This window comes from Triticum dicoccoides, chromosome 7A, assembly GCF_002162155.2.
Source record: "Triticum dicoccoides isolate Atlit2015 ecotype Zavitan chromosome 7A, WEW_v2.0, whole genome shotgun sequence".
In the NCBI taxonomy this organism is placed as follows: Eukaryota; Viridiplantae; Streptophyta; class Magnoliopsida; order Poales; family Poaceae; genus Triticum; species Triticum dicoccoides.
Genome location: NC_041392.1, coordinates 527,006,048 through 527,027,328, shown reverse-complemented (window position 1 = coordinate 527,027,328; position 21,281 = coordinate 527,006,048).

Sequence of the window (21,281 nt, the reverse complement as noted above, 5' to 3'; positions counted from 1 at the left end):
CAATATGGGCTGTAATGCTAACAAAAAGAATATGGGATCCAAAAAAGCTTAAGAATTAGCAAATGGGATGTATGATGTTTTTCACAGATTTGAGGCTTTCCTAAAAAAAGGTTGACGCACAAGCAGTGACTGTTGGATGTCTATCCAACGGCCGTCGTGCTTCTTCAATCTCTGCTCTTCCTGCTCCAGGCGCTCAAACAAGCGCTGGTGGGACTGACTGCTCTCTCCTCCCCGCGGGCCGGCTGTGCTGCTGCGCAGGCCTCACCGCCCCACCGTACTCCCATCTCTGGCCTAGCCATCCTTCTACTCACCCACACCTGCTATTATTCTTCGGCGATGACAGACGAACCCGTAAACCCTCGTACAGTCGTACTCCCCTCTGTGTGGGAAACAACTGCCGAGTTTTCCCTGCCTCTGTGTCGTTCCCTTCCTAGGCCTTGTCGTTGTCCACCACCCTGGTGCTCTCAGCGCGGCCTGGTCAATATGGTCAACGACGGACATGCATCTGAAGTGGACTGTACGTGGAGAGGCTGACAACTGGGTCCACGGCCGCACGCAAGGAAATGCCTCCTTATTACGCGCAAAACAATGATTCCTCCACCTAACATCTGGAACCCACCGAAAGGGCCTCTGCATTTCTCGAAAAAAAAGTTACACTGACAGCTTGGACCCACCAGCTATATCTTCGCACGTAAGGAAGTGCCTCCTTATTACGCACAAAAAAATGAATACTCCCCCTGCTAGCTGGGACCCAGTATAGTGGCAGGCTGACTTTTGGGCCTAGTAAGTTGACGGGGACGGAGGGCTTTATCAACTTAGTCAATATGCACGATTCTAGCTCTAGTGACTGTATGATGTCCATCCAACGGCCGTAGTGCTTCTTCAACCTCTGGTCTTCTTGCTCCAGCCGCCCAAACTAGTGCCGATCGTGCCTCATGCTCCTGCCTCCCCGTGGCCGGCTGCGATGCGGCGGAGGCCTCACCGCCCCTTACTACTCCCACCGCTGCCCAGGCCATCCCTCTACTCACCCACACCCCCTGTTATTCTACAGCGACGACAACCTCACACCGCAGCGAACCAGTGAACCCTCATACTCCTGTACGTGTGGGCATCCACTGCTACGTCTTCCTCGGTTCCGCGTCGTCCCCTTCCTAGGCCTCCCCGTCGTCCAGCGCCCTGGTGCTCTCGGCGTGGCGTGGTCAACGTGGTCAAGGAACGACTTCCATCGGAAGAGTACTGTACGTGGAGAGACTGATAGCTGGGTCCACGGGAGCCGCAAGGAAGTCCTCCTTATTACGCGGAAAATAATTATTCCTCCACCTGACAGCAGGGACCCACTGGACTGGCCACCATATTTGGCGAAAAAAATGTTTGCCCCCTGACTAATGGGAGCCACCGGATGGGCCACCATATTTTGCGAAAAGAACTTTCCCCCCGCTGTCAGCTCGGACCCACCGGAAGTGCCTCCTTATTACGCACAAAAAAATGAATACTCCCCCTACTAGTTGGGACCCACCTTGGTGGGTGGCTGACTTGTGGGCCTACTAAGTTGACGGGGACGGAGTGCTCTGTCAACTTAGTCAATATGAATGATTCTAGCTCCAGTGACCGTACGATGTCCATCCAACGGCCGTAGTGCTTCTTCAACCTCTGGTCTTCTTACTCCAGCCGCCCAAAGCAGCGTCGGTCGTGCCACATGCTCCTGCGTCCCGTGGCCGGCTGTGCTGCCACGGAGGCCTCACCGCCCCTACTATTCTCACTGCTGGCCAGGCCCTGCGGCGACGTTAGCCTCACACCGCAGCCGAACCAGTGAACCCTCGTACTCCTCTCCGCGTGGGCTTCCACTGCCGTGTCTTCCACGGCTCCGCGTCGTCCCCTTCCTAGGCCTCACCATCGTCCACTGCCCTGGTGCTCTTGGTGCGGCGTGGTCAACATGGTCAAGGAATGGCTTCTATCGAACGTGGACTATACATGGAGAGGCTGACAGCTGGGTCCATGGCCGCAGCAAGGAAGTGCCTCTTTATTACACGCAAAATAATGATTCCTCCACCTGACAGCAGCGACCCACCGGACGAGCAACTTTATTTCACGAAAAAACATTTCCCCCTGACTGCTGGGACCTACCAGCTACATCTTCGCACGCAAGGAAGTGCATCCGGGCAAAAAAAAATGATTCGCCCCCTGACTGCTGGGACCCACCAGCTACATCTTCACACGTAAGGAAGTGCCTGACAGTTGGGACCCACCTGGTCGAAGTGTATGTAGTGTTTTCATTCTGGTCGCGAACATGTACATACATACTGGTCAATGTAGAGGCGCGCATGTGTCGTAGTAGAGGCGCGCAAGTAGCATGTACACGTACATACAGCGGCCGGTGTGTAAGAAAGAAAATACGGCCACGTACGTACATACGGGCAGGGTCTCGAACGCCTACTCGCGCATACGTACGGCCAGGGCTCGTGTACATGGCTGGGCCGGAATGGAGAAACTGTGTCGTCGTTGTGTTCATGGGGAGCCAACTGGCTGGGTCAGAACAGAATGCATCGTTGTGTTCATCGGGAGGGCTTGGATGGAACAGCCAATGGAAACGAGGCCTGGTATACCGCAGAATGGAGGAAACGGCCTTGTGATCGACCGGCCACGGTCGAAACGGGATCCTGTTCATCAGGAGGGGTCTGGCGTATCACAAAACGGAGGAAACAGACCTCCTACGATCGAAACGAGGGTCCTATTGATCGGGAGGGGTGTGGCGTACCGCAAAACGGAGGAAATAGACTTGTGTTGGAGCACTACGGTCGAAACAGGGGTCCTGTTCATCGGGATGGGTGTGGCGTACCGCAAAACGAGACTCCACGGGATACTGTTCATCTCCACCGTCGACCTCCTCCAGCCATCACGGGCTACTGTTCATCCACCGTCGACCTCCTCTAGCCTCCACCTGCGACTGTTCATCCACGGGCTCCTGTTCATCCAGCCTCCACCGCGCGCTACTCCACCGGCTACTGTTCATCCAGCCCTCCCCACGGGCTCCTGTTCAACCACCCCTCCACGGGCTACTATTCATCCAGCCCTCCACCGTCTACTATTCATCCAGCCCTTCATGGGGTGTCCTGTTCATCCTGCCCTCCACGGGGTCCTATTCATCCAGCCCCAACCGGCTCGATCGATCGAGGTCCTGTTCATCTAGAGGCAACACCACGGGGTCCTGTTCATCCACCCCCTCCGGGAACTGTTCATCCAAACTCCCCCAGCAACGTTCACTGTTCATCCAGAGGCAGCATCGATCGTCTTCAGTTAGCAGCAGTAGCGAAGGAATCCCTCGATCGGGTTCAGTTAACAACCATCGTTCGATCGCTCGGGTTCAGTAACGCATAGCCTGCAGTGCAATCGCTCGGTTTCAGTTAGAGCCCAACGCCTCGCTCGGATTCAGTTAGAGACCAACGCCTCGCACCCACGCGCGTGCGTGTATGAGAGAAACACGCATTGCTTGGCCCTGACCACCTACCGTAACCGGGAACACCCCGATATTTTCCTCGCCCTCGCTTCTACCATGTTTTTTTCCGTCATGGATGGCCAAAGAATATCATGCAGCTGCGTCTCCGGCCCGCCCAGGATGAAAAACCCATTTTCTATCATGATTTTGTGATAGAAGTAGGACCCCACCACATCTATGATGATACTTAAGGAAATATGCCCTAGAGGCAATAATAAAGTTATTATTTATTTCCTTATATCATGATAAATGTTTATTATTCATGCTAGAATTGTATTAACCGAAAACATAATACATGTGTGAATACATAGACAAACAGAGTGTCACTAGTATGCCTCTACTTGACTAGCTCGTTAATCAAAGATGGTTATGTTTCCTAACCATGGACAAAGAGTTGTTATTTGATTAACGGGATCACATCATTAGTTGAATGATCTGATTGACATGACCCATTCCATTAGCTTAGCACCCGATCGTTTAGTATGTTGCTATTGCTTTCTTCATGACTTATACATGTCCCTATGACTATGAGATTATGCAACTCCCGTTTGCCGGAGGAACACTTTGTGTGCTACCAAACGTCACAACGTAACTGGGTGATTATAAAGGAGCTCTACAGGTGTCTCCAAAGGTACATGTTGGGTTGGCGTATTTCGAGATTAGGATTTGTCACTCTGATTGTCGGAGAGGTATCTCTGGGCCCTCTCGGTAATGCACATCACTTAAGCCTTGCAAGCATTGCAGCTAATGAGTTAGTTGCAGGATGATGTATTACAAAACGAGTAAAGAGACTTGCCAGTAACGAGATTGAACTAGGTATTGGATACCGACCATCGAATCTCGGGCAAGTAACATACCGATGACAAAGGGAACAACGTATGTTGTTATGCGGTCTGACCGATAAAGATCTTCGTAGAATATGTAGAAGCCAATATGGGCATCCAGGTCCCGCTATTGGTTATTGACCGGAGACGTGTCTCGGTCATGTCTACATTGTTCTCGAACCCGTAGGGTCCGCACGCTTAAGGTTTCGATGACAGTTATATTATGAGTTTATGAGTTTTGATGTACCGAAGAAGTTCGGAGTCCCGGATGAGATTGGGGACATGACGAGGAGTCTCGAAATGGTCGAGACGTAAAGATTGATATATTGGAAGCCTATGTTTGGATATCGGAAGTGTTCCGGGTGAAATCGGGATTTTACCGGAGTACCGGGAAGGTTACCGGAACCCCCCGGGAGCTATATGGGCCTTAGTGGGCTTTAGTGGAAAGGAGAAAGGGGCAGCCCAAGGTGGTTGTGCGCCTCCCCCTTCCCCTAGTCCTATTAGGACTAGGAGAGGTGGCCGGCCCCCTCTCTCTCTTCCCCCCCTCAAGGAGTCCTATTCCAACTAGGATTGGGGGGGGGGAATCCTACTCCCAGAGGGAGTAGGACTCTCCTGGCGCGCCACACCTTGGCCGGCCAGCCTCCCCCCTCTAGTCCTTTATATACTGAGGCAGAGGCACCCTAGAACACACAAGTTGATCCTCGTGATCGTTCCTTAGCCGCCCCCACCCACCATAATCCTCGATAATACTGTAGCGGAGTTTAGGCGAAGCCCTGCTGCTGTAGTGCATCAAGATCATCACCACGCCGTCGTGCTGACGGAACTCTTCCCCGACACTTTGCTGGATCTGAGTCCGGGGATCGTCATCGGGCTGAACGTGTGCTCGAACTCGGAGGTGCCGTAGTTTCGGTGCTTGATTGGTCGGATCGGGAAGACGTACGACTACTTCCTTTACGTTGCGTCAACGCTTGCATTGTCAATCTACAAGGGTACGTAGATCATACTCTCCCATCTTGTTGCTATACATCACCATGATCTTGCATGTGCGTAGGAATTTTTTTTGAAATTACTACGTTCCCCAACAGTGGCATCAGAGCCAGGTTATTTATGTTGATGTTATTTGCACGAGTAGAACACAAGTGAGTTGTGGGCGATATAAGTCATACTGCCTACCAGCATGTCATACTTTGGTTCGGCGGTATTGTTGGATGAAGCGGCCCAGACCGACATTACGCGTACGCTTACGCGAGACCGGTTCTCCCAACGTGCTTTGCACAAAGGTGGCTAGCGGGTGACAATTTCTCCAACTTTAGTTGAACCGAGTGTGGCTACGCCCGGTCCTTGCGAAGGTTAAAACAGAGTCTATTTGACAAACTATCGTTGTGGTTTTGATGCGTAGGTGAGATTGGTTCTTGCTTAAGCCCATAGCAGCCACGTAAAACTTGCAACAACAAAGTAGAGGACGTCTAACTTGTTTTTGCAGGGCATGTTGTGATGTGATATGGTCAAAACGTGATGAGATATAAGTTGTTGTATGAGATGATCATGTTTTGTTGAAGTTATCGGCAACTGGCAAAAGCCTTATAGTTGTCTCTTTATTGCATAAGATGCAAGCGCCAAATAATTGCTTTACTTTATCGCTATGCGATAGCAATAGTTGCAAGAGCAATAGTTGGCGAGGCGACCACGTGACGACACATTGATATAGATCAAGATGATGGAGATCATGGTGTCATGCCGGTGACGATAGAGATCATGACAGTACTTCGGAGATGGAGATCACAAGCACAAGATGATGATGGCCATATCATATCACTTATATTGATTGCATGTGATGTTTATCTTTTATGCATCTTATCTTGCTTTGATTAACGGTAGCATTATAAGATGATATCTCACTAAATTATCAAGAAGTGTTCTCCCTGAGTATGCACCGTTGTGAAAGTTCTTCGTGCTGAGACACCACGTGATGATCGGGTGTGATAGGCTCTACGTTCAAATACAACGGGTGCAAAACAGTTGCACATGCGGAATACTCAGGTTATACTTGACGAGCCAAGCATATACAGATATGGCCTCGGAACACGGAGACCGAAAGGTCGAGCATGAATCATATAGTAGATATGATCAACATAGTGATGTTCACCAATGAAACTACTCCATCTCACGTGATGATCGGACATGGATTAGTTGATTTGGATCACGTGATCACTTAGAGGATTAGAGGGATGTCTATCTAAGTGGGAGTTCTTAAGTAATATGATTAATTGAACTTAAATTTATCATGAACTTAGTCCTGGTAGTATTTTGCAAATTATGTTGTAGATCAATAGCTTGCGTTGTTGCTTCCCTGTATTTATTTTGATATGTTCCTAGAGAAAATTGTGTTGAAAGATGTTAGTAGCAATGATGCGGATTGGATCCATGATCTGAGGTTTATCCTCATTGTTGCACAGAAGAATTATGTCCTTGATGCACTGCTAGGTGACGGACCTATTGCAGGAGTAGATGCAGACGTTATGAACGTTTGGCTAGCTCAATATGATGACTACTTGATAGTTTAGTGCACCATGCTTAATGGCTTAGAATCGGGACTTCAAAGACGTTTTGAACGTCATGGAGCATATGAGATGTTCTAGGAGTTGAAGTTAATATTTCAAGCAAATACCCGAGTTGAGAGATATGAAGTCTCCAACAAGTTCTATAGCTAAAAGATGGAGGAGAATCGCTCAACTAGTGAGCATGTGCCCAGATTGTCTGAGTACTACAATTGCTTGAATCAAGTGGGAGTTAATCTTCCAGATAAGATAGTGATTGACAGAATTCTCTAGTCACCATCACCAAGTTAGTAGAACTTCGTGATGAACTATGATATGCAAGGGATAACGGAAACGATTCCCAAGCTCTTCGTAATGCGGAAATTGACGAAGGTAGAAATCGAGAAAAACATCAAGTGTCGATGGTAGACAAGACCACTAGTTTCAAGAAAAGGGTAGAGGGAAGAAGGGGAACTTCAAGAAGAACAGCAAGCAAGTTGCTGCTCAAGTGAAGAAGCCCAAGTCTGGTCCTAAGCCTGAGACTAAGTGTTTCTACTGCAAAGGGACTGGTCACTGGAAGCGGAACTACCCCAAGTGATTCGCAGATAAGAAGGATGGCAAAGTGAACATAAGTATATTTGATATACATGTTATTGATGTGTACTTTACTAGTGTTTATAGCAACCCCTCAGTATTTGATACTAGTTCAGTTGCTAAGATTACTAACTCGAAACAGGAGTTGCAGAATAAACAGAGACTAGTTAAGGGTGAAGTGACGATGTGTGTTGGAAGTGGTTCCAAGATTGACATGATCATCATCGCACACTCCCTATACTTTCGGGATTAGTGTTGAACCTAAATAAGTGTTATTTGGTGTTTGCGTTGAGCATAAATATGATTTGATCATGTTTATTGCAATATGGTTATTCATTTAAGTAAGAGAATAACTTGTTGTTCTGTTTACATGAATAAAACCTTATATGGTTACACACCCAATGAAAATAGTTCATTGGATCTCGATCATAGTGATACACATAATCATAATATTGAAACCAAAAGATGCAAAGTTAATAATGATAGTGCAACTTGTTTGTAGCACTGCCGTTTAGGTCATATTGGTGTAAAGCACATGAACAAACTCCATGCTGATGGGATTTTTGAATCACTTGCTTATGAATCACTTGATGCTTGCGAACCATGCCTCATGGGCAAGATGACTAAGACTCCGTTCTCCGGAGCGAGCAACTGACTTATTGGAAATAATACATACTGATGTATGCGGTCCGATGAGTGTTAAGGCTCACGGCAAGTATCGTTATTTTCTGAACTTCACAGATGATTTGAGCAGATATGGGTATATCTACTTGATGAAACATAAGTCTGAAACATTTGAAAAGTTCAAAGAATTTCAGAGTGAAGTGGAAAATCATCGTGACAAGAAAATAAAGTTTCTACGATCTGATCGCGGAGACAAATATTTGAGTTACGAGTTTGGTCTTCAATTAAAACAATGTGGAATAGTTTCACAAACTCATGCCACATGGAACACCACAGCATAATGGTGTGTCTGAACGTCATAACCGTACTTTATTGGATATAGTGCGATCTATGATGTCTCTTACCGATCTACCACTATCGTTTTGGAGTTATGCATTAGAGACAGCTGCATTCACGTTAAATAGGGCACGATCTAAAGCCGTTGAGATGACACCGTGTGAACTATGGTTTGGCAAGAAACCTAAGCTGTCGTTTCTTAAAGTTTGGAGTTGCGATGCTTATGTGAAAAAGTTTCATCTCGATAAGCTCAAACTCAAATCGGAGAAATATGTCTTCATAGGATACCCAAAGGAGTCAGTTGGGTACACCTTCTATCACAGATCCGAAGGCAAGACATTCGTTGCTAAGAATGGATCCTTTCTAGAGAAGGAGTTTTTCTCGAAAGAAGTGAGTGGGAGGAAAGTAGAACTTGACGAGGTAACTGTACCTGCTCCCTTATTGGAAAGTAGTTCATCACAGAAATCTGTTCCTGTGACTACTACACCAATTAGTGAGGAAGCTAATGATGATGATCATGTAACTTCAGATCAAGTTACTACCAAATCTCGTAGGTAAACCAGAGTGAGATCCGCACCAGAGTGGTACGGTAATCCTGTTCTGGAAGTCATGTTACTAGACCATGACGAACTTGCGAACTATGAGGAAGCGATGATGAGCCCGGATTGCGCGAAATGGTTTGAGGCCATGAAATCTGAGATATGATCCATGTATGAGAACAAAGTATGGACTTTGATGGATTTGCCTGATGATCGGCAAGCCAAAGAAAATAAATGGATCTTCAAGAGGAAGACGGACGCTGATAGTAGTGTTACTATCTACAAAGCTAGAATTGTCGCAAAAGGTTTTCGACAAGTTCAAGGTGTTGAGTACGATGAGATTTTCTCACTCGTATCTATACTTAAGTCTGTCTGAATCATGTTAGCAATTGCCGCATTTTATGAAATCTGGCAAATGGATAAACAAAACTGCATTCCTTAATGGATTTACTAAAGAAGAGTTGTATACGATGCAACTAGAAGGTTTTGTCGATCCTAAAGGTGTTAACTAAATATGCAAGCTCCAGCGATCCATCTATGGACTGGTGCAAGCATCTCGGAGTTGGAATATACGCTTTGATAAGTTGATCAAAGCATATAGTTTTATACAGACTTGCGGTGAAGCCTGTATTTACAAGAAAGTGAGTGGGAGCACTACAACATTTCTGAAAAAGTATATGTGAAAGACATATTGTTGATCGGAGATAATGTAGAATTATTCTGCAAAGCATAAAGGAATGTTTGAAAGGAGTTTTTCAAAGAAAGACCTCGGTGAAGCTGCTTACATATTGAGTATCAAGATCTATAGAGATAGATCAAGACGCTTGATAAGTTTTTTCAATGAGTACATACCTTGACAAGATTTTGAAGTAGTTCAAAATGGAACAGTCAAAGAAAAAGTTTCTTGCCTGTGTTACAAGGTGTGAAGTTGAGTAAGACTCAAAGCCCGACCACGGCAGAAGATAGAAAGAGAATGAAAGTCATTCCCTATGCCTCAGTCATAGGTTCTATAAAGTATGCCATGCTGTGTACCAGATCTATTGTATACCATACACTGTGTTAAGAGAGGGAGTACAATAGTGATCTAGGAGTAGATCAATGGACAATGGTCAAAATTATCCTTACTGGAATAAGGATATGTTTCTCGATTACGGAGGTGACAAAAGGTTCGTCGTAAAGGGTTACATCGATGCAAGTTTTGACACTGATCCAGATGACTCTAAGTCTCAATCTGGTTACATATTGAAAGTGGGAGCAATTAGCTAGAGTAGCTCCATGCAGAGCATTGTTGACATAGAAATTTGCAAAATACATGCAGATCTGAATGTGGCAGACCCGTTGACTAAACTTTTCTCACAAGCAAAACATGATCACTTTTTGGGTCTTAATCACATAGCGATGTGAACTAGATTATTGAATCTAGTAAACCCTTTGGGTGTTAGTCACATGGAGATGTGAACCAATCACATAAAGATGTGAACTATTGATGTTAAATCACATGGCGATGTGATCTAGATTATTGACTCTAGTGCAAGTGGGAGACTGAAGGAAATATGCCCTAGAGGCAATAATAAAGTTATTATTTATTTCCTTATATCATGATAAATGTTTATTATTCATGCTAGAATTGTATTAACCGGAAACATAATACATGTGTGAATACATAGACAAACAGAGTGTCACTAGTATGCCTCTACTTGACTAGCTCGTTAATCAAAGATGGTTATGTTTCCTAACCATGGACAAAGAGTTGTTATTTGATTAACGGGATCACATCATTAGTTGAATGATCTGATTGACATGACCCATTCCATTAGCTTAGCACCCGATCGTTTAGTATGTTGCTATTGCTTTCTTCATGACTTATACATGTTCCTATGACTATGAGATTATGCAACTCCCGTTTGCTGGAGGAACACTTTGTGTGCTACCAAACGTCACAACGTAACTGGGTGATTATAAAGGATCTCTACAGGTGTCTCCAAAGGTACATGTTGGGTTGGCGTATTTCGAGATTAGGATTTGTCACTCCGATTGTCGGAGAGGTATCTTTGGGCCCTCTCGGTAATGCACATCACTTAAGCCTTGCAAGCATTGCAGCTAATGAGTTAGTCGCGTGATGATGTATTACAGAACGAGTAAAGAGACTTGCCGGTAACGAGATTGAACTAGGTATTGGATACCGACGATCGAATCTCGGGCAAGTAACATACCGATGACAAAGGGAACAACGTATGTTGTTATGCGGTCTGACCGATAAAGATCTTCGTAGAATATGTAGGAGCCGATATGGGCATCCAGGTCCTGCTATTGGTTATTGACTGAAGACGTGTCTCGGTCATGTCTACATTGTTCTCGAACCCATAGGGTCCGCACGCTTAAGGCTTCGATGACAGTTATATTATGAGTTTATGAGTTTTGATGTACCGAAGGAGTTCGGAGTCCCGGATGAGATCGGGGACATGACGAGGAGTCTCAAAATGGTCGAGACGTAAAGATTGATATATTGGAAGCCTATGTTTGGATATCGGAAGTGTTTCGGGTGAAATCGGGATTTTACCGGAGTACCGGGAAGGTTACCGAAACCCCCCGGGAGCTATATGGGCCTTAGTGGGCTTTAGTGGAAAGGAGAAAGGGGCAGCCCAAGGTGGCTGTGCGCCTCCCCCCTTACCCTAGTCCTATTAGGACTAGGAGAGGTGGCCGGCCCCCTCTCTCTCTCCCCCCCCTCAAGGAGTCCTATTCCAACTAGGATTGGGGTGGGGGGGGGGGAATCCTACTCCCAGAGGGAGTAGGACTCTCCTGGCGCGCCACACCTTGGCCGGCCAGCCTCCCCCCTCTAGTCCTTTATATACTGAGGCAGAGGCACCCTAGAACACACAAGTTGATCCTCGTGATCGTTCCTTAGCCGTGTGCGGTGCCCCCAGCCACCATAATCCTCGATAATACTGTAGCGGAGTTTAGGCGAAGCCCTGCTACTGTAGTGCATCAAGATCATCACCACGCCGTCGTGCTGACGGAACTCTTCCCCGACACTTTGCTGGATCGGAGTCCGGGGATCGTCATCGGGCTGAACGTGTGCTCGAACTCGGAGGTGCCGTAGTTTCGGTGCTTGATTGGTCGGATCGGGAAGACGTACGACTACTTCCTTTACGTTGCGTCAACGCTTCAGTTGTCGATCTACAAGGGTACGTAGATCACACTCTCCCATCTTGTTTCTATACATCACCATGATCTTGCGTGTGCGTAGGAAATTTTTTGAAATTACTACGTTCCCCAACAGATACCGGGTTTTGTCACAATTATCGTCACAGAAGTGTCATAAGTATGACAGAAAAAAATTGTTCGGCCCAAAATGTCACGGATGTGTCTTTTTTTTGTAGTGTGGGTCTTCAAACGGGCCAACAAGTTAAATGCCGAAGACAAGGAGAAGGGGTCGCAAAGTGAGAATGACATCGAGGAGCCCCATCCAACGAACACAGGGGGACAGAAGAAGTTTCCCCCTCAAATCAAAACAGTGAACATGATATACGCTACCCATATCCCAAGAGGGAGCGCAAGCGCGCGCCCAGGGACGTCTATGCGATAGAGCCAGTCGCCCCAAAATTCAACCCATGGTCGTCATACCCGATCACCTTGGATCGCAGGGACCATCCGACCAGTATCTGTCATGGCGGTTCAGCTGCACTGGTCCTCCACCCAATAATTGATGGATTCCACATCACACGAGTCCTCATGGATGGCGGCAGCTGCCTGGACCTGCTTTATCAGGATACAATGTGCAAAATGGGCATCGATCCATCAAGCATCAAGCCTGCCAAAACTACCTTTAAAGGAGTTATACCAAGTGTAGAGGCCCGCTGCTCAGGCTCAATCACATTGGAGGTTGTCTTCGGATCTCTGGACAACTTCCAAAGCGAATAGTTAATCTTCGATATCGCCCCCTTCTGCAGCGGCTATCATGCACTGCTCGAACGAATAGCGTTCGCCCGATTAAATTTGGTACCGCACTATGCTTATCTCAAGCTCAAGATGCCCAGACCACGCGCTGTCATAATAGTCAATGGAAACACAGAGCGCTCCCTCCGTACCGAGGAGCACACCGCTGCCCTCGCAGCAGAGGTACAGAGCGGCCTTCACAAGCAGAACCTTAATTCGGCGGCCACGCTCCCAGACAGTGTGAAAAGATTTCCGGGCCACTCTGCAGCAGGACAGACTAGCTCGTCAAGAGCTCGATTAGCAATTCGACCTCCGTCTCAATCCCGATCACGTGGCAACATACATACCGCGCGTATATAACTACGCACTAAAAATACCATGGGCAGAGACGGAGGCATAACCAGATTGTGGTCCACAATATGGCCCGACCTTCCTTGGAGATACATAATTTTACTTTTCTTTTTATCCTTTTCAGGTTTCTTTTCCACAGGCCCCTCTCGACGGCCTCATAATCGGTCCTTTCGAAGGACAGATATACCAAGGTGGCAAGTAGCACAGACGTGTGGGGGAATCTCTAGATGTTCTTCCTAATGATCATTCTACCTGCTTTTAGGACCCATACACAACTCCTACTTGGTCTTGGCATGTTAAATCGACACTGTCACTTATCACACTATTTGTACAAAATACGCTTTGACGTATTAATCAAACTATGATGGAAACAGTTTGCGGCCCAACTTTTGCAGCACTAGCTTGCTCCTTCATTTTCTCTTGATAATCTTATCAATTGCACTCGTACACTTTGGTACTCCTTAAATCGCCAGGGGCTTCATTGCACCCCATATTACGCAATAAAGTCCGAACACTTTTTACAATATAGTTCGGGACCCCGAATTTTAGCATTATATGCATTGGCTCTGAATCATGTGTCAATAGTTGGATTGCCTGGCTCCTGTTCTTACTACCTTACGCTCATCTCTATCGGCTAGGGTAGTAAAGGGAGCACTACTGTGATTGTGTCCTGGTTTATCTGGATGAGCACCTCAGTAGAGAAAGCCGAAAATTGACTATCATGATGCAGCGTGAGCCGGTCAGCTGTTCGGAGGTTAGAAATCTTTTGCGATTTTTTCCGCATTATGTGACGAATCGGTCTTTACCCAACAAGGTGTTTACAACACCCTACTTTGGACTCACGAATACTAGGGGCTGCGCCTAAAATTCTATTGTCAAACTCCTATGGCTAAGTGAGGGTGATAAAGCCACATAGTTTGATTGCCTGGTTCATTGCGCTAAACACCTCCTTCAAGGACCAAACTTTTGGATAAAGAGTGTTTTAGATTCATCCCAAACACCCCCGTACTACCTATGTGGGGGCTGAAGCCGACGACTGGCCAACTCTCAGACTTAATAAAATGGCCGCACATGAGGTAAAATTTTAAATAATAAACAACAAAGCATTATATTACATATCAGCCTTGTTTTATCATACCGTAAGGGACAATATGAATGATTTCATTCAAAGATAATGTCTTTTGAACACTGCCCTTCTACAATACGGGATCCCTTCAGGACATCTTCAAAATACCGCTCGGGCGTGTGGTGCTCCTTGCCCGCGAGCGGTCCTTCGGTCGCGAGCTTGACATCATCCATCTTCGCCCATTGCATCTTGACACGGGCGAAGGCCATCCGCGCACCTTCTATGCAGACCGATCGCTTGATGGCATCAAGCCGAGGGCAGGCATCGACCAGCCGCTTCACGAGCCCGAAGTAGCTGCTGGGTATGGCTTCGGCAGGCCATAGCCGGATTATCAAATCCTTCTTGGCTAGTTCGGCCACCCTATGCAGCTCGACCAGTTGTTTAAGCTGATCGCTAAAGGGCATCGGATGTTCTGGCGCAAGGTATTGCAACCTGAACAGCTTCTCCGTTGAGCTCCCTTCTTTGGCTCGAAAGAATTCCGTAGTGTCAGAAACACTGCGCGGGAGATCCGCAAACGCCCCTGGAGAACTCCAAATCCGGGTCAATAAGAGATACGTCTTCTTCACATACTTGCTTTGCATAATGAAAGCCTTACCCGCCACGATTTTCTTGGCCTCTTGGATTTCCTGGAGGGTGCCTTGGGCTTCAGTCTGGGCCTCTTGTGCACTTTGGCGGGCCTTAGCGAGTTCGGACTCTTGGTCCGTATTCTGGCGCTCCAAGGACTCACATTTCTTCATAGCGTCCTAGAGCTCCTGCTGGACCTCACCAACCCTAGCCTCATGCCTTTCACGGGTGGCTTGTTCCTTTGCTGCTCTCTCCTCTACCTCGGGCAAGGCCTTTTTGAGGGCCTCCACTTCGGTTGCCACCCCTAATAAATATCATGGCACTGTGGTAAGCACAAAAATATTCACCCTTTCCAGACACACACAAGGTCATTTCATACCTTGGGTGTCCTCCAGCTCCTTTTTCGCACGACCGAGGTCTTCCTCGGTCTGCTACAGCCTCTGCTTCAGTCCAGAGACTTCAGCAGCATGAGAAGTTGCGGCTAGCAGCGACGCCTGCTTATTCACAAAGACATATACGGTTAGTCTCCTGCGAAATACTATTTGATCCTCTGTTCGGCTCTTCTTTCCGAACACCAGACAGAGTCTCAGGGGCTACTGTCTATACTATAACTTTCTTTTCACATAAATGCAGTGCTTACCTCGAAGCCTGTTAGAAGGCTTGTGCATGCTTCGGTCAGTCCGCTCTTCGCGGACTGAATCTTCTCAATCAACGCACCCATGAGGGCACGGTGTTCCTCGATAATGGAAGCACTTCACAATGCTTCCAATAGAGTATCCGGTGCCTCTGGTTGGACAGAGGTCACCGGTGGAATAGGCATACCTCCTTCTTTCGAACGAGGCTACTTGCCGGATTCCGGAGCCGTATAGGTCTCCGGGGCCGAATTGGATATGTCCCCCATCACCAGTCTTCATGGGGATTCGCTCTCCCATCTGTCCGACGGCCGGGATTCCACCCTCTGCCGCCGCCTTGACGGCCTCCTGCGTCTCTCCCTGGCCTGGGGTCCTTCGAGACAGTACCTCGATGTCATCCATGGCCCTGGGAGAGGAGGCCGCCGGAAGGGACACGCTATCCATCACCTTCGGGTCCAGCGAATTCCCCAAAGATGAGGATCGCTCGACGTTGGAACGAGCCGGACTGCAAGTGCACGATTCAACATGTCAAAACTATGAAGTAAGGAGGTTGATATATGAATGCATCAAGGTCTCTGAATACTCACGATTCGTCCAGGGGCTTATCTCGGGGGCGCTGTTCTGGGCTGCTATCGATGTCCCACACAGATTTATCCACAAGGGAGACTTTCCCCTTCTTGGACGCCTCTGCTTCCAGTGTTGTGGAAGCCTCCCTCTTCTTCCTTTCCCCCTCAGGGGGAGAGTTGCTTCCCTCCTCCTCCTCGTCATCTTCGGTCACGGAGAGTGAGTTTCAGCGTCTTTAGACGTCATGTCCGAAGTACCCTTGTATTGGAGGCCACCTCTGGTCCCCTTGGCCTTCTTCTTGGCCTTCTTCTCCGGTGCTAGGTAGGGCGCCGGAACCAGCATCTTCGTTAGAAGCGGGATGGCTGGTTCCTCGGGCACCGGAGCCGGACACTGAATCCAATCCGCCTTCTTTGTCTAGCCTTAAAAAAATAGATATAGGACGGCTTAGACCCCTTCTCTGAAAAAGCAACTAAAGGATACACCTTGAAATGCGAAAGTCTTATCGGAGTGGCGGGATGGGCCAGGTTGTGCCATGGTCCTCGGTCGTCTTCGGCCACGTCTCGTTGGCCTTGAATAGCACCTTCCAGATATCTTCGTGCGCAGTTCCGAAGAACTACTGCAAGGTCTGGTGCTCGGCTGGATCAAACTCTCATAGATGGCAAGCCCGGCTCTGGCATGGAAGGATCCGGCGGACTAGCATCACCTGAATCACGTTGACAAGTTTGATGTTCTTGTCCACTGAGGAAGTCCTAGATTAGGGGTCTCCGGACAGCCGGACTATCTCGATTGGCCGGACTGTTAGACTATGAAGATACAAGATTGAAGACTTCGTCTCGTGTCCGGGTGGGACTCTACTTGGCGTGGAAGGCAAGTTAGGCAATACGGATATGGATATCTTATCCTTTGTAACCGACCTTGTGTAACCCTAATCCTCTCCAGTGTCTATATAAACCGAAGGGTTTTAGTCCATAGGACAACAATCACAACATACAATCATACCATAGGCTAGCTTCTAGGGTTTAGCCTCTCTAATCTCGTGGTAGATCTACTCTTGTACGACCCATATCATCAATATTAATCAAGCAGGACATAGGGTTTTACCTCCATCAAGAGGGCCCGAACCTGGGTAAAACATCGTGTCCCCTGCCTCCTGTTACCATCCGGCCTAGACGCACAGTTCGGGACCTCCTACCCGAGATCCACCAGTTTTGACACCGACATAGGTGCTTTCATTGAGAGTTCCTCTGCGTCGTCGCCGTTGGGCTTGATGGCTCCTACTATCATCGATAGCGATGCGGTCCAGGGTGAGACTTTTCTGCCCGGACAGATCTTCGTATTCGGCGGCTTTGCACTGCGGGCTAATTCGCTTGGCCATCTAGAGCAGATTTAAAGCTACGCCCCTGGCCATCAGGTCAGATTTGGAAATTTGAACTACACGGCCGACATCCGCGGAGACTTGATCTTCGACGGATTTGAGCCACAGCCGGGCGCACCACACTGTCGCGATGGGTATGACCTAGCTCTGCAGCCGAACAGTACCCCAGAGGCCACGCCCACATCAGCTCCGACCCTTAGTTCGGAGCCAACTGCGCCAATAGAGGACGGGTGGTTAGACACCGCCTCAGGGGCTGCAGTCTCAATGGAGGTCGAGCCAAACACCAGCATAATCCTCTGCGTAGCCCGTGACTCCAAGGTGCCGGACTCTTTTTCTGACTTCGAACCGCCTGCGCCCCTGCCAATCGAATCCGATTGGGCGCCGATCATGGAATTCACCGCCGCGGATATCTTTCAGCACTCGCCCTTCGGCAACATTCTGAATTCACTAAGGTCTATCTCTTTGTCAGGAGAGCCCTGGCCGGATTATGGCCAACAGGGGATGCGGACAACGAAGAAATTCGACGCCCACCCACCACCCACTTCGTAGCCACTGTCGATGATTTAACCGACATGCTCGACTTCGACTCCGAAGACATCGACGGTATGGATGATGATGTAGGAGACGAACATGAACCAGCACCTATAGGGCACTGGAAAGCCACCTCGTCATATGACATATACATGGTGGATACACCCAAAGAACGCAATGGCGACGGGATAGCGGAGGATGACCCGTCCAAGAAGCAACCCGAACATCGACGTCAGTGGTGCCGCTCTAAGTCCCGCCAAAGCAAAAGTGGTGATACCGGCACTAGAGATAATAACACTCCGGATAGTGCCGAAGAAAACAACAAACCCCTCCAGCAAGATTTAGAGCAGGAGGATGGAGGAGCCAGCTCTCCCGAGAGAGCGGCAGACGGAGAGGAGGAGGATGACAATCACATGCCCCCTCCGAAGATGAGGCAAGCCTCGGCGACGATGAATTCACCGTACCAGAGGATCCCGTCGAACAAGAGCGCTTCAAGCGCCGGCTTATGGCCACGACAAATAGCCTAAAGAAAAAGCAACAGCAACTTCAAGCTGATCAAGATCTGCTAGCTGACAAATGGACTGAAGTCCTCGCAGCCAAGGAATATAAACTCGAGCGCCCCTCCAAGAGTTACCCAAGGCGCAGGTTACTACCACGACTGGAGGAAGAAGCGTATGAGACAACTGATCGGCCACCTCGTGGCCGCGATAGAGAGGCATTCCAGCCAAAAGCTCAGCCTCCACCCCAATGCCATTCAAATAAAAAGGCATGGGGAGATACTCAAGACCTGCGAGACATATTGGAGGACAAGGCAAAGCATTCAAGATCGATCTATGGATCATGAGGGCGCACCACTCTGCGGGACGACAAACGTCACGCCGGATACAGTAAAAGCAAATCCGGCCGGGCCGAACACAGCAGGCAAGACCCATTCGAGCTGCGTCGAGATATAGCCCAATATAGAGGCGCCGCACACCCCTTATGCTTCACAGACGAAGTAATGGAACATCAATTCCCAGAAGGTTTCAAACCTGTAAATATTGAATCATACGACGGCACAACAGATCCCGCAGTATGGATTGAGGACTTCCTCCTCCACATCCACATGGCCCGCGGCAATGACTTACACGCCATCAAATACCTCCCACTAAAGCTCAAAGGACCAGCGTGGCATTGGCTTAACAGCTTGCCAGCGGACGCCATTAGCTGTTGGGAAGATCTGGAAGCCGCATTCCTCGACAACTTTCAGGGCACTTATGTGCGATCACTAGACGCCGATGATTTGAGCCACATAATTCAGTAGCCAGAAGAGTCGGCCAGGCAATTCTGGACTCGGTTCCTTACAAAGAAAAATCAAATCGTCGACTGTCCGGATGCGGAGGCCTTAGCGGTTTTCAAGCACAACATTCGAGACGAGTGGCTAGCCCGGCACCTTGGTCAGGAAAAGCTGAAATCTATGGCAGCTCTCACGACGCTCATGACCCGCTTTTGTGCGGGAGAAGACAGCTGACTGGCTCGCAGTAATAACGTATCAAAGAACCATGGTACCTCAGATACCAAGGACGGCAATAGCAGGTCACGTCGCAACAAGCATAAGCGCCGCATTAACAGTGAAAATACTTAGGATACAGCAGTCAATGCCGGATTCAAAGGCTCTAAACCCGGTCAGCGGAAAAAGCCATTCAAACAAAGTACGGCGGGTCCGTCCAGCTTGGACCGTATACTCGATTGCTCTGGTCAAATACACGGCACCCCAGACAAGCCAGCCAATCACACCAACAGGGATTGTTGGGTGTTCAAGCAGGTCGGCAAGTTAATTGCCGAAAACAAGGACAAGGGGCCGCATAGAGATTACGAGGAGGAGCCCCGGCAGCCGCACACTGGAGGACAGAAGAGGTTTCCCCCGCAAGTGCGGACGGTGAACATGATATATGCAATCCACATCCCCAAGAGGGAGTGGAAGCATGCGCTCAGGGACGTATATGCATTGGAGCCAGTCGCCCCAAAGTTCAACCCTTGGTCCTCCTGTCCGATCACCTTCGATCGCAGGGACCACCCCACTAGTATCCATCATGGCGGATTCGCCGCACTGGTCCTAGACCCAATCATCGATGGATTTCACCTCACTTGAGTCCTTATGGACGGCGGCAGCAGCCTGAACCTGCTTTATCAGGACACAGTGCGCAAGATGGGTATAGACCCCTCAAGGATCAAACCCACAAAGACGACCTTTAAGGGCGTCATTCCAGGTGTAGAGGCCCATTGCACAGGCTCAATTACACTGGAAGTGGTCTTCGGATCCCCGGATAACTTCCGAAGCGAAGAGTTAATCTTCGATATAGTCCCGTTCCGCAGTGGTTATCACGCGCTGCTCGGGTGAACCGCATTTGCTACATTCAATGCGGTACCGCATTATGCATACCTCAAGCTCAAGATGCCAGGACCTCGCGGAGTTATCACAGTTAATGGAAACACATAGCGCTCTCTCCGAACAGAGGAGCACACCACAGCCCTCGCAACAGAAACGCAAAGCAGCCTCTCAAGGGAATCAACCAGTTCGGAGCTTCACAGCCCGGACACCTTCAAGCGCGCTCGGGGCAATCGGCAAATAGACCGCCTGGCACGATCTGAGCTCGCATAGCAATACGACGGCCACCCCAATCCCAGCCCAGCGGCGAAACTCGTGCCGTGCGTACATAATTACGCATTAAAAATACCATGGGCACAGGTGGGGAGGGGGCACAACTACGGCATGCCCCAAGACGCGGCCTAAACCGCACTAGGGGCTTCCCATTAGGTTATTTTTATTTTTCTTTCAGGACCATAATCTCTGGAAACACTATCCGGCAGCACTATTGTTGAACACATGATGCAGCAACCAAGGAGGCAGACAACTACGTTATATCACGGAATTCCCAGGTTGATTATAGTAATGAGTGAAATATTCAATTTAATATCATTCCTCAGCTTGCCCTTGGAAGGGACATAGTCCTACTCTTTGCTTATCGCACTATCTGTATCACTCTGCTTTAACGCATTTTTTTAATAAATAATGCATGACATTACGACTATTATTGCATTCTTGTTATATATATGTGTGTGTTCATTAATGATGCCTTGCAACCGTACACTATGGTACGGCCAATACACCAGGGGCTTACGTACCCCACAATGCGGTGTGAAAAGTCCGAACACTTTCACAAGTGCGGCACCCCGAACTTATAGCATTATATGCATCAACTCCGAATCATGTCT